Here is a 12,588-nt window from a genome sequence, read left to right as displayed (position 1 = left end):
GAGCACGCATTGTCTTCTTTACGTATCGAAATGTTATTACTACGAATACCACAAGGCAATCTATGGTTACCCCTATATCGCTGTGAAGATGTGGCCAGGACCTTCTCTACTCTGATCTCACAAAATTCCGTCTTACGGTGTATAGCCAATACACCAGAAACGCGTTTGCTCACCAGCGTGTTATTGACTAAATGTGTGAATCAAGCTCCTACTAAAGAATGTTCTACCATTCCACACTCAACATAAACTAAATAATCGAGGATGGAACTTGCCTTTAAGGGTGTCCCAAACATGTTCATTTGCACGGTCCTCAGTGAGTCCTATTCGTGACATTGAGGATCCGTTAAGATCCGGGTTAGAATAATATTCAGTAACCCATGCTTGTCAGAGGCGATTAACGGGATATCGGGAGGTCAGGCTCTGTTGACACATATCATCGTATCCCAATTGCGTAGATCGATGCTCATGCTGTTGATCACTGGATTGTCTGGTCCAGACTCGATTTTTGACAGACCGCCGCCATATAGATAGAATATTGCTAAGTGCGGCGTAAAACTAGACTCAATCACTCATTCACGTGAAACTGAGGACATCATTCATGACACGTGCTCCATATGAACGGGCGTTGTTATCCGATAAATCGAAGACAGATAGGTGTAAGCATCAAATATGACACGTTTGATGGTACCCTGTCGGACGATAACCTGATCGATTTGACGTCATTCCTTCCAGTCAGCTTCACACAATCCACCTCGAAAACTACATTGTTGTACAATGCCTTGCCCTGTTGTTCTTACAGTCTAAACGTATCTTGACATGTCTACGTGCCGCGGATGATTGATCCTCCTGTTACAATGCTGATCTGCCAAACGTGTATTTTGTCAACGTGGGGATATAAACATGGATGCGTAGTCCCGCCTTTCGGGACCTTCTTCTACGTCGAACCGTCTGTGAAGAAATCAGTCTCCCTGCTACCCTTTGATGATGATTCTGGAAAAATCTTCAGTGCGACAGTTTCTGTAGACAAGACGTTTTAAGCGACGACCTTTTGTGACCATTAAAAATACATTAGTGGTAACGTGTTTCAGCACTTCAGTGATGCCTCGGGAAGTTTTGAAACTGCTTGGCGTAACCATACCGCGTCTCACTGATGTCATCTGCACTTTGATGTTTAAATTTTAAGAAATGAATAATTTCGTGAAGTGTTGTGCCTTGATGAACAATCTTTTGCCTAAAATAATATCTGTAGTAATTTACTTACTTATCACCATTTTGTTCTCCTAAAAGGTGCGTGAGTTTTCAGTGTTACGCCGCTTTTAGCAATATTCCAGCAATATCCGTCTGAGGCCACCAGAAATGAGCTTCACATATTGTACCCATGCGGGGAATCGAACACGGCTCTTCGGCGTGACGAGCAAACACTTTAACTACTCTACTATCCCACCGCCCCTGCTGCAAGGTAATCACTATAGATATTGTAAATGTTATAATTATAATGCTCTTATTAAGTTATGTATGGCATTTACTGTGCTGTCAATTACACAATTACACATGGCTATGTAATATGTATTTTGATCAAGTGGACCCAGATCGTCCGAAGGAATGTCCATTTCGAAGAGGTCAATATTTTACATACGTATGAGGTTGTAGTTAGAGACGAACTCCTCTAGTGAAATAACACTGATATTTGACGACCGATTGAAAAATACGTATTCAGCTACAAATCAATAATATCTATTTGCAAAATATTTGTATTCTGACGTTATGTTTTGAGTATAAACCCATGATTTACGGTCTTACAGATTTTGTAGGAAGGAAACAGGATTAGCTGGCAGTTACAGTTGATGGGGCAAATATTTAACAGTCACGCATCAGTCGTTATCTTACTAAGAATATCTAATATATGCCTCATTAATGATCTCGTCAGATTGATCGATTATTAATCACGACGAAATCTTTGTTCGCATCCACAGGGGACTGGACGTTTGATTGCATTGTGCCAAGACATGTAAAGCCAGACTAGGTGTACATCCCAACGCAATGAAATTTGCAATGCAGAAAAAAAGTAATATGCTCTTGCGTGGCTGGCCAAAGATTACGTATTGTCCCTTGATGGAAGGCAGCGATCTATCTTTCTGTAATAGTAAACCCCGTCTTTGGAAGTATCGCTATAGTTCATGAAGACACCGCACTACACTACTACTTAAAGCCCTTGTGGGATTCGGAGACGAATTAATTGCTCTAGAGGTTAGTCAGATGTGTTTCGGATTCCGACTGGCCTATGTCTTTCCACTGTGGCGAGACGCGGAGACGATCTACGCGCCTTTATTTAATTAATAAGCTGAATTTGATATAGACTAGCGCGTTTACAATAGAAATAGTCATCCGTTTTAGACATATGGCAAAGGATCTGCAGACATAGCTGCATTTTCACATCTGGTTGAATACCCCTTAAAGCTACACACAGTGTGTGTGTGTGTGTGTGTGTGTGTGTGCGCGCGCGCGTGTGTGTGTGCTTCCGAATGTGTATAGGTGCGAGCTCTTTTAGCATGAATCATTCACCCTGAACAACCCAATTCAGTAATTGACCCTTTCAGTCATCCATTTAGTCGTCTCTATCCTATCCAAGAAAACCCACGCGTATCATTACGTAATTCAGTAATTGACCCTTTCAGTCATCCATTTAGTCGTCTCTATCCTATCCAAGAAAACCCACGCGTATCATTACGTAAATGTTCGTAAATAACGCTGGAGCGATCCTAACTTGCAAAACGACCAAGCAGTATTATAGACATAAAAAGCATTTTCGTATGTTCCATATAATATTTTCAAAAGTATTATTTTTTCTTTTTACAAGAAAATCCATTCATATTTGATGCAGCCAAATTCAGTGAAATGTACTGACTCGGCTCCTTGCTACAGAACATCATTAGTGTGTTGCTTATTGGAATCAACAGAGCATATGAACATCAGGATGCTCCATGTTATCTGTCTGATTAGGTAATGTCTCTTGTTGTCAGGCTTCGCTACAACATCGATCACAATCCTCTTGTCTTCGTGGAATAGCCAGGACGCGTGAAAGGAAGAGGGACAAGGCTCAATATAGCACAATTTCCTTTACTCAACCGCTCAATTGATTCGTTAAGTCGCATGTGATACCGTGCCCCTCTTAAATCGAACTGTGAAAGGCGTCGGCAAGGGCAGGAGATGACCTGACTTCGAGGTTGAAAGAGGCATATTACCCATATTCATTGAACGACTGATCTTAAATTAGGTCAACTTCTTTCTTAGTATAGCCATTTTTCCTGTTGTTACAGCGTTCTAAACTACGATGGAATCTTGAGAGTTCATGATAAGTATACACCTTGCGCCTGAATAGCGTCCTGATCGAAACAAATGTTTCCTTTCTAAGCGATTTACGTTTATCAAGAAGGTCGTTTAAGTCATAAATTCAGTTAGCCCTGCGCGTTTTCTGACTGATGATGTTGTAGCATCCATGAATGGCATCGTGCTTGTGCTGACAATCCGTATTTCATTAGCTTTACAAATCAAACAAGAACAGGTTTTAATTAGTTATTCAGTTCACGAGGCCAAAAATACATTCTGGGAATTCATAAAAATTACATTTGGGAAATTCACATTATTGTTGTCAAGCTAAGATCTACAGATACAGTGACTGATTTTCAAAAACATTGTTGGAAACGTATACCTTTTAGTTATGTTAAACTATAACTCCTGTCTTTGTGTCACTTGACTCTAGGGAATACAGATTTTTAACAATCTGTGTGGAAAGACGCTAACTATTCAATTCCACTACCGTTGTGTTGAAGGCAAACAGACCTCCCATGAAGTATATGCAGTGGTCAAGGTTTTACTGCAAGGCATCCGTACATTCGACATATCAACGGGAGTGAGTTAAAATTTATCGTCACATCGGCAATATTTCAGCCACATCGTGACGAGAACAATCAGTTGTTATGCATAGTAATTACTGGTAAATTGTAACAACCTGTCAACGAACGACAGTAAAATAACTAGACCATCACAGATTTAAAACTAGTAATTAACTCTAAAACATTTTAACTATAGATAACAAGACAATATAAAAACAGGCTATAGATTGCCAACAACTGAAGGTAGATCACGATACTAGAGACCGCGGGGACTTACAGTTCATTTGCTTCCTGCATGGACCCCAGCTGGATTTACACCATCCCTTCAGCTTTGAAAGGTTTGGGACTTACGTACCATCTCAGGAGGACAATAATTTTACAATACTTTAACCCCCTTTGAGGGTACAGCCACTAACAATCTAAGTTACTAATCAAAACTAACAATCATTAAAATACATCTATCTACAGAACATATTAATCAAAATTCATCAAATAAATCAATTTCTTTTAAATACCTAGAATTAAATAAAAAGGAACTGTGGTAAAATTATCCTTAACTGTTTTCACATTGAAATATTTATCTCTTATGATGGAGAATTCAACACAGTCATATCAACGGGAACGTTACCTGAGTCACAAGCTTGCCACCAAAACAAATACGTTTGGAGGTTTGTCGATGGTAAATTTGGGTGCAAACAGCTTGCCCTCTCACATTGAAGCCTCAAAGGAGTAGGCAATATCCGGTAGATAATGATTTGGGTCTCCTGAAAGGATATGTGTTATTTGAAGAGACCACTTCAAGGGCAGTAGTGGCCGTAGAGGTTAAACATACCAAGAAAAGGTTTACTCATCGTCCATGTAAGTTGCCCAGCTTCGCCAAACGTGGAGGGTTAATTTTACCTCTCCTTGTGTTTCTAACAACCAGTAGTCTTTTAAGCCTTGGCGTTATATCAATATAACCAGACATATAAGTCGATACATCCAGACAAAATCATTGGATTCACATTTCTGAATGTGTGAATATGTATTGTGTCATTTTCAAGCCATAATATTGCATGTCTGCCATGATATTGATGCGTTCGTGTGCATGTAAATGTATTTTGGTATAAAATCGTTTCTCTTTTTTTCTGAAAAGAATGATCTTTTTGTAAAGTTGCAATTACCGAGCGCAAATTAACAGTAACCGATCCAAAGGGACATATGCTTTGAAGTTTTATTTCTGTTCATCTAATAGTTCTTTAAAGGAACTAAATACAGATGCAAAAGTCTTAATTTGCTGAAGCTGGTTGTTTGGCAGTCGCTCAATACTGCTAATTACTTTACCAGTTGGTAAACATTTACATAAAAGGGACACTGCACATGTATGTAAGGAAAGTACACTTTGTTTCATGACCAAACCTAATCAGTGTATTGATGTTGATTGTTTATGCCGCCAGTATTGCCGTAGAACTGAGGTGGATACAGAAGTTTCTTTCATCAGCCGGTGTTCGCGTCCGTGGACAAATCATAAAACTGAATGGCTAATATCTTTACTTCTTCTTTAAAAATAAATTGCTTTAAGTTTATTACATAATTATCTTGCGTAATGTACAAATTGCAAAATATAATCAAATGGCACATACATTATGTGTTGTCAGTGTCTGTTGAACGCGTCCTCTTCACATATTTGTATACCAAAAGTATGATGTCTTTGGTCTGAAATATGTAATGAGGACATGTTCCTATATATGTTCTTTCAGTGAAAGCGTCATATTAAAGACTTTGAAACGTAGTCATTTCCACACTTAACATATAAATCTATTGCAAGGAGAGTCCATTAGGCGATGTCCACAGTATCTACATATGAATATGTATGAATAATCTGTGATAATACCAAGCACATGGCCAAATCTTTCATCTTATATGCCTATCAAACGATAGCATTTAAGATCAAGAAGTTAATATGACCAACAGCAAGGGCATTGGATGCATATGTGGGATACCAAACTGGGAGGTCATTGTTTTTCAGAGCTAGTTGCTACTGATATTATTACCATATTAATCAAATTATCTAACTCTAATCTTTGAGTCAATGGCCAAAAACTGACAAGCTAATAGATATGGACGTTGGAAAGCACAGGAGATCGTGGTTAATGTATATTTCTGGTATATCGGTGTCTCGAAGGAGAAAGGTTTTAAGCTATTTACGTACATTACCATTTGTTGATACTATGGACACCGGACAAGAGTTCCATGGAGTATGGGGTTGCAACCGAGACACCTCTGTTACCCACCTCAGTGCATTTCACACGTATCTCTGATGCGTATCTTTACATCATATGCAAGTTTATTACTCGCCCGTGGAAGATACTGGGCCCCGTTTCACAATGCTATCGTAGCGCTACGACTGTCGTAAGTCTATGCTACAGCATAGAAGGTACGATTCCTACGAGAAAAGTTACGAGATCTTAGGCTTACGAGAGCTTTGTAAACGGGGCCCTGCAGTGTAATATTTTTACGACAATATTACACTAGTTTAATACCGCTAGACATATGACGTCATAATGTTTTACAGTTATGACGTCACAATGCTAACACCTCTGTCACAATGGTATTAGACCTTGCTTGACTCGTGGAAAGCTGAGAGTCATCACACTTCGTAAGCAGTTTCTATCAGTTTATGTTGGAGAATAATAAACAGAATACTCAACTCGCTTCCGTGAAATACCATTTTTATTAAACTCGTGAAAGATTTACCATCAAACTCGCTTTCGCTCATTTAATACCAAATCATTAACTCGTTTAATAAAAATGGTATTACACGGAAGGTCGTTTAGTATCCTCTATATATATGACAGAGGTGACAGAGGGATTATGCACTGAGATAACATCCAAATTATATTGATAGCTGCGTTGACAGGTAACTTCACATGCATCGTGATCGATCCCTTTAACTGACATGATGTCTCACGTACATATATGATTTTAAAACCATTTCAGTGACTGTCTTAACCAGTTCATACATTCGCAGCTACATTTATTTAATTTTACTTGTTTTCTTTTTGTCAACGAGAATAATTCACATACATTTCTGCTCGGTTGAATATACATTTAATTGAATTTCATTGAATGGTAACGTCGATTACGTCTTAATCCACCTTTAATATCTGACAATACACTCATCCCTTTCCAATGTGCATTCTTGTGGAGATCTAAACTTCTAAATTGGACGCAAGTGAGCAAATAATTCATCCGTAAGTTATCCGACCAATTAGACAACGCCCTGTTCAGCATGGGCTAGTAACAAACAAAGGTTTAGGCTCTCTCCTAATGACGATAGAGGACATGCAGAAAGGGAGAGACGAAACCTAACGAAGAGCAAGTTCCTCTACTCGATCGCTAGATTAATCCGATACGTTGCATGTAACGCACATTCTAACCAGAACCCTAACTGGTTGAGTGCCTCGATGTGAGGATAAATTTATCTGGAGTAGAAGACACATTTTCATCTCACTGATGGGTCAAACGCCGGTAGTCCGATAAAAAACTAGTTAAAAAGAACTACCGTCCTTAAAATTGCGTGAATTGAAAATTAAGTAGTTGTAGAAGATCATTTAAAAATAGCTTACGTGTAAAAGGGTTGGGTTTTTATTTCAGATGAAATGCATCCTTCCACGGCGAGGACGAAATCACGTTTCACAAATTTCAATTAACGGGTTAAAAGTGTCTGATCAGCGGTGATGTAAACCTGAAAAATCAGATTTGATTCTCATGATGCGCCATCTCTGTAAAACCGGCAGAAAAGACAGCCATAGAAGGGACGAAGATGGATACACGTTTTTCGTATTCTTGAAGTTCAAGTGGTAAGCTCTATGATCCTGATCACCAGTATTCAACCTTGTTATAGCTAATGTTTTTATGTTTGAACATGCAATGTTCACATAACGGCTAATCTGGATACATAATGAGGGTTTATTCTATCAGCTCACAATAACATGTCTATACCACGGTGGATGCTTTGACTTATACGGGGGTTACTTCCAATATTGTTTTTTATGCAATGTTGCATAATTAGCATGTTGTGTGTATTACAGTGAAGTAAAGTGAATCGTAATTTTTAACGTTTAACTTATCTTTTATATTCATTGTATATAAGCTAAATATACATGTACGTAATTTTGAATTGGGTATTTTATTCGTTAAGGAACAATTCTTTTTTTCTTTTAAATTTATAAGAATAAACATTTTGCCTGAGTATACAGAAATAGTTGCACATGTCTTTGTCGATCATATGATATGCTTTAACTAGTAAGAGAGACGCTTCTTGTTTAATAATAGTATATTAATAGCCGTGATTGATAGGTCCCTGTCGATGTCACCTTATTTACTGCTTGAATGCCTGGCCATCTGCACGACCACGTTCTCTGCAGGCCAGTAGTTTCTGATTACTTTATCGCTGCAAGATCTGACTTTCGGAAATTCTGAAGAACTATTTCCATCCAAACTGTTCACAAATGTTCAAATTAAGGTTTAGATCGAAACTTTTCTGGCACAGTATGTTTCAGTTATTTCATTAACCTAAGACTTACTTTTTGTCACACCCTCTGGGAGTGGTTTGCTGATATGTTGCACATACGCTTCGATCGGTGACCTGATACCATTGAAAATTTGCACCTTGCTAATTCTTTACAATTCAGTTACTCATCTAAACAGGAAACTAGAGTTACATTCCTCCTGCTTTATGTTGACATGTCATGATAATACTGAAGTCCAGTTCAAGGTCAATAAAACCATTTGTTTGTTAATTATATAAAAGGGCAACAGCTATTGATTCTCAACTCTTTTGAGGATGACATATAGATTGGTTAACAAAGTGCACCTAACATTTTTTTAAGAACGTTACATCGGCTCACTCTTCGATAATGCAACATAGACGTTATGTTGTAGAATTGTCATGTAACATCCACGTAGTAAAGGATATGTTATAAAACGTGTTCTTATAGAAAATTGAACTTTTCATGGCAATATGAAAAAACTCAACTATCAAACCATGTGTTTAATATGAAGGGCAAGCCTGTTTCATGGTTGTGCACAGGCACAAAGGTGTAAGAACGAGTACCTCTCCCCATACATCTATACAAATTGTTGATAGTGAACTCCTGCATGAAGAAGACACATTTTGAAATCTAATGTAGCTTCTAGGAGCTTTCTTTATGTTTGAAAAAGCTTTCGTTTAGTATTAAATCAGTATTCAAGTTTCACCATCTTCCAGTAAATATCCAAAATCGATTTCCTAATTATTATATTTTCATCTGAAGCCAATGAGTGATATATTTTGTTGTACGAATTTGTTGACAAACACCGTTCTTCCTTTACATAGAAATATAAAAGTTAATGGATTTTTGTTAATCTCTCACACGTGTATCAAATGTATCAAATGCGAAATATCAGATTGTGGTCAGTGATGTGTCTTTTCAAATGTCCTTGTGGCATTTCACGAACAGTATACTGGTTCTTTATTAACATTTGCACTTTAGAGTGGTGTTTCGATTTAATTTCATTCTTTTGAAACACGTTTTTAATATTACGTTTTTATCACGTCTGAAACAGTTTCTGTTAATTTGCTTAAGACAGCCAGAGGCGAGATGAACACTTATATGAAAACATTGGATCAAAGTTAAGGCAGCCGTCAAAGGTCATATTCATGCATTAAACATCCCATTTGAAGATCGCATTTATGTTGTAGTCAAACTTACCGAGTGAATAATGAACGAAAACTTAATCGCCTCAGTCTGGAAAAAGTGATTACTAGATAACTTTAACTAGATAACTGAAAATCAGTGATACAACCAGGTGTTCGCCAAACGGCGAAGCACGTTTGTCCTGTGTTACCGGTAGAACCCGCAAGCAAAAAAAAGCCTTCTTATTGTTGACAATGTGTACAAGTATGCATTCATTGTGCACACCAAAAACTTCTTCCCAAACATTCATTTATTGAAAACAATTAAATTACAGCCTTAGATTTTACATACTTGTTTCCAGCTGACAGTAAAAATGAGGAAACTTTGACACGAACTGGAAACGACAATGTCTTGAAGGTATTGTTGTTCGTATCTTTGTCACGACACAAAATGAAAGTACCACATTCACCGACACATTGCGATTCACTCAGATTTTGTCACATGCGGACAACAGTTGATATGGTGAAAATGTAGTTATCATGCAATGTTATGAGCCTAGTTATGTTTGTATTGCCTTAACAAGTTCCTATTCTAAAAATGCAGCGACATATAAGAAGATAATGTTGCAGTGATTATAGCACCCTGTGAAGATCCGGGACAGAATTGGTCTCGCTGACTGGATTGATTAATGTCATAATCGCGTCCAGATGGCGTCCATCACTGGCTTGCCTGGTCGCATATTTGCATTCACATGTACGAAACCCAAATGTGTGACCATTGCGAATGAAGCGTTAAACAGGCAACACACAAAGATTAACTGGTCTAATTCAATTTACATTGTTGATTGAAGACAATATATCTTCAGAAACATCATGCCCGTTTTCATCAATTTTTGTGTCGTATCAGATGCACGGCTTCTCAGAGCATTATGCAAACATTTATTCCATTTTTTAAAATGGAAGTATTTTCTATTTATATTGACAGAGGAACGCTTAACAGAGTAATAGTGTATTCGCAGAAATCGTGTACATATTGCCTTATCTAGAAATGAAAGTTGAGTGGGAATATGTTAGTTTATTCTCTTTGCAGTATCATACATTTTGACCAAAGAACGCCCCTATTCTATCATATCAAAGCTGTGTTTCTTTCCCACAATGCTAAAGTGCCTACTCTTTCTATTAAATCCCTGGCGCTTGGTCAAGGATCCCCGTGTGTGCATCGGACAAAAATGACAATAGCGAAGCTTTTTATAACAGGAAACTGACCGATAAATAACGTTTTACATAAATCTGCGTGCGTGGGTAGCATTTTGATAGATGACAGATGCTTGGGTTTCGTATGACAGTGGATGTCTGGTGACTAACAAGAGGTTATGACTTTCACAAAATGATGTTGTTTAATCAGTACTAATATGTGCACCATAATTATGAAAGAAGGGATATGTTACAAGGGATCAACAATAAAGGGATGAATATGATACCTGTAAAGACAGTCCTGCCAACATTCTCCTTTCTGAACCTATTTCTAGCTTGATGATTGAATAGGTATCGTGTTTTTCATACCGTCGCGGTGAAGATACATATAAATATGGCATACTAAATTATATTCTCATTCAGTCTGAAGCTAAGTTATTTTTGTCTGAAACTGTCTGTAAATAATCTTACCGCAATGACATTAATAGATTCACTCTTCGTGAAAGAAATAAGAACGAGAAATCCAAATTTACTTTCACTCGCATTTACCATATTCTAAACCATGTCATAACTGAAATTATACCAGTGCCTCAGTACCACGTATGTTGTGGCTTGTAAGGTTAATGTAACAAGCCAGGTTCTGTAGACAGGGTAAAAGCAAAGAATCAAACATTTGAGCGTAACTGTACAAGCATGCAAAATGTTTATGTTGACATTCATCTACATTTCGCAATAGCATAGATACTGTCGAAACCGTAAAGAGCTTCGAATTTCTAAATGAATTTAACGCCGCGTTTCGCAATACTCAAGCAAAGGACATATGGACTGATGACGGTAAATAATTGTCTCAAACTGTCCATCAGTAGTCAACAGTCACAGGTGAAACATATTGCTCTTGTTTGTGTTTGTACGTCATGTTTGGTAAGTGTCATGTGACTAAAGAAGTAAGCTGTGCATATCATTTTTCTAGAAAACTGTATGGATTGTAGGTAAACATAGTAAACATGGCGTAGAGGTTTGCCATTTCAGAAGGAAGATTAGATAGCAGCATCTGCCAAAAATATGATAAAGAGTTAGGCATAGGAGTGCTATGTTAAGTTGCAAGGTCATCTAAATGTCTGTAAAGCACCGGGAATGCGATTCTTTTTACGTGCATAATGTACTGTTTATTAAGCTTTATCTACCATGAGATAGAGTTGAAGCTAGTTATCTCTGACTTTAGATTGCTCTGAGGGGGAATTGATTAGGGTAACTGTTTCTTGTCACGCTGATGCACCATAACCTGCTGTGTTACTGATTCAGGTTCGATATAACATGACATTCAATACAAACAGAATAAAGACGTTGAGAAGGAATATGAACATTGTTAAATCAATCAAAACCTTCCAGAAGGGACACCGATGGTTAAGTCGTCCAATGAGCCGTTGTGCAGCCAGTATCCATTAATTGTGGATTCGAGTCCCATATCCACCCGGATTATGATACGCTGTTTGCCATATTTGAGTACTAGTTGCTTTTGCGTAAGCAACAGATTTAGAATGAGACATTTTCTGGTTATATGTAAAGTCTATTTACTTGGCAAACGTATTAAACAGTTACATTCTGAAATCGGAGCGTCAGTGTACAGCTACTTCCAGAGCTTAAGTGTGGTTTGCGAACTCTGATGAAACGGGTGCAGTGAGTAAGTAAGTAAGTAAATGTTGTTTGCAGGATATTCAGCTGAATAGGGACAACATCAAATCTATAATTAATATTGCCTGTATGACACAAGCTCATGCTGAAAACAATGACAAGAATCCTTGTTATCGGTCACAATGACACGAAATATCCGAACAAGTCCAT

This window comes from Haliotis rubra, unplaced genomic scaffold, assembly GCF_003918875.1.
Source record: "Haliotis rubra isolate DU_JTF1 unplaced genomic scaffold, ASM391887v1 Scf196, whole genome shotgun sequence".
NCBI lineage: Eukaryota > Metazoa > Mollusca > Gastropoda > Lepetellida > Haliotidae > Haliotis > Haliotis rubra.
Note: the sequence above shows the minus strand (reverse complement) of the source record.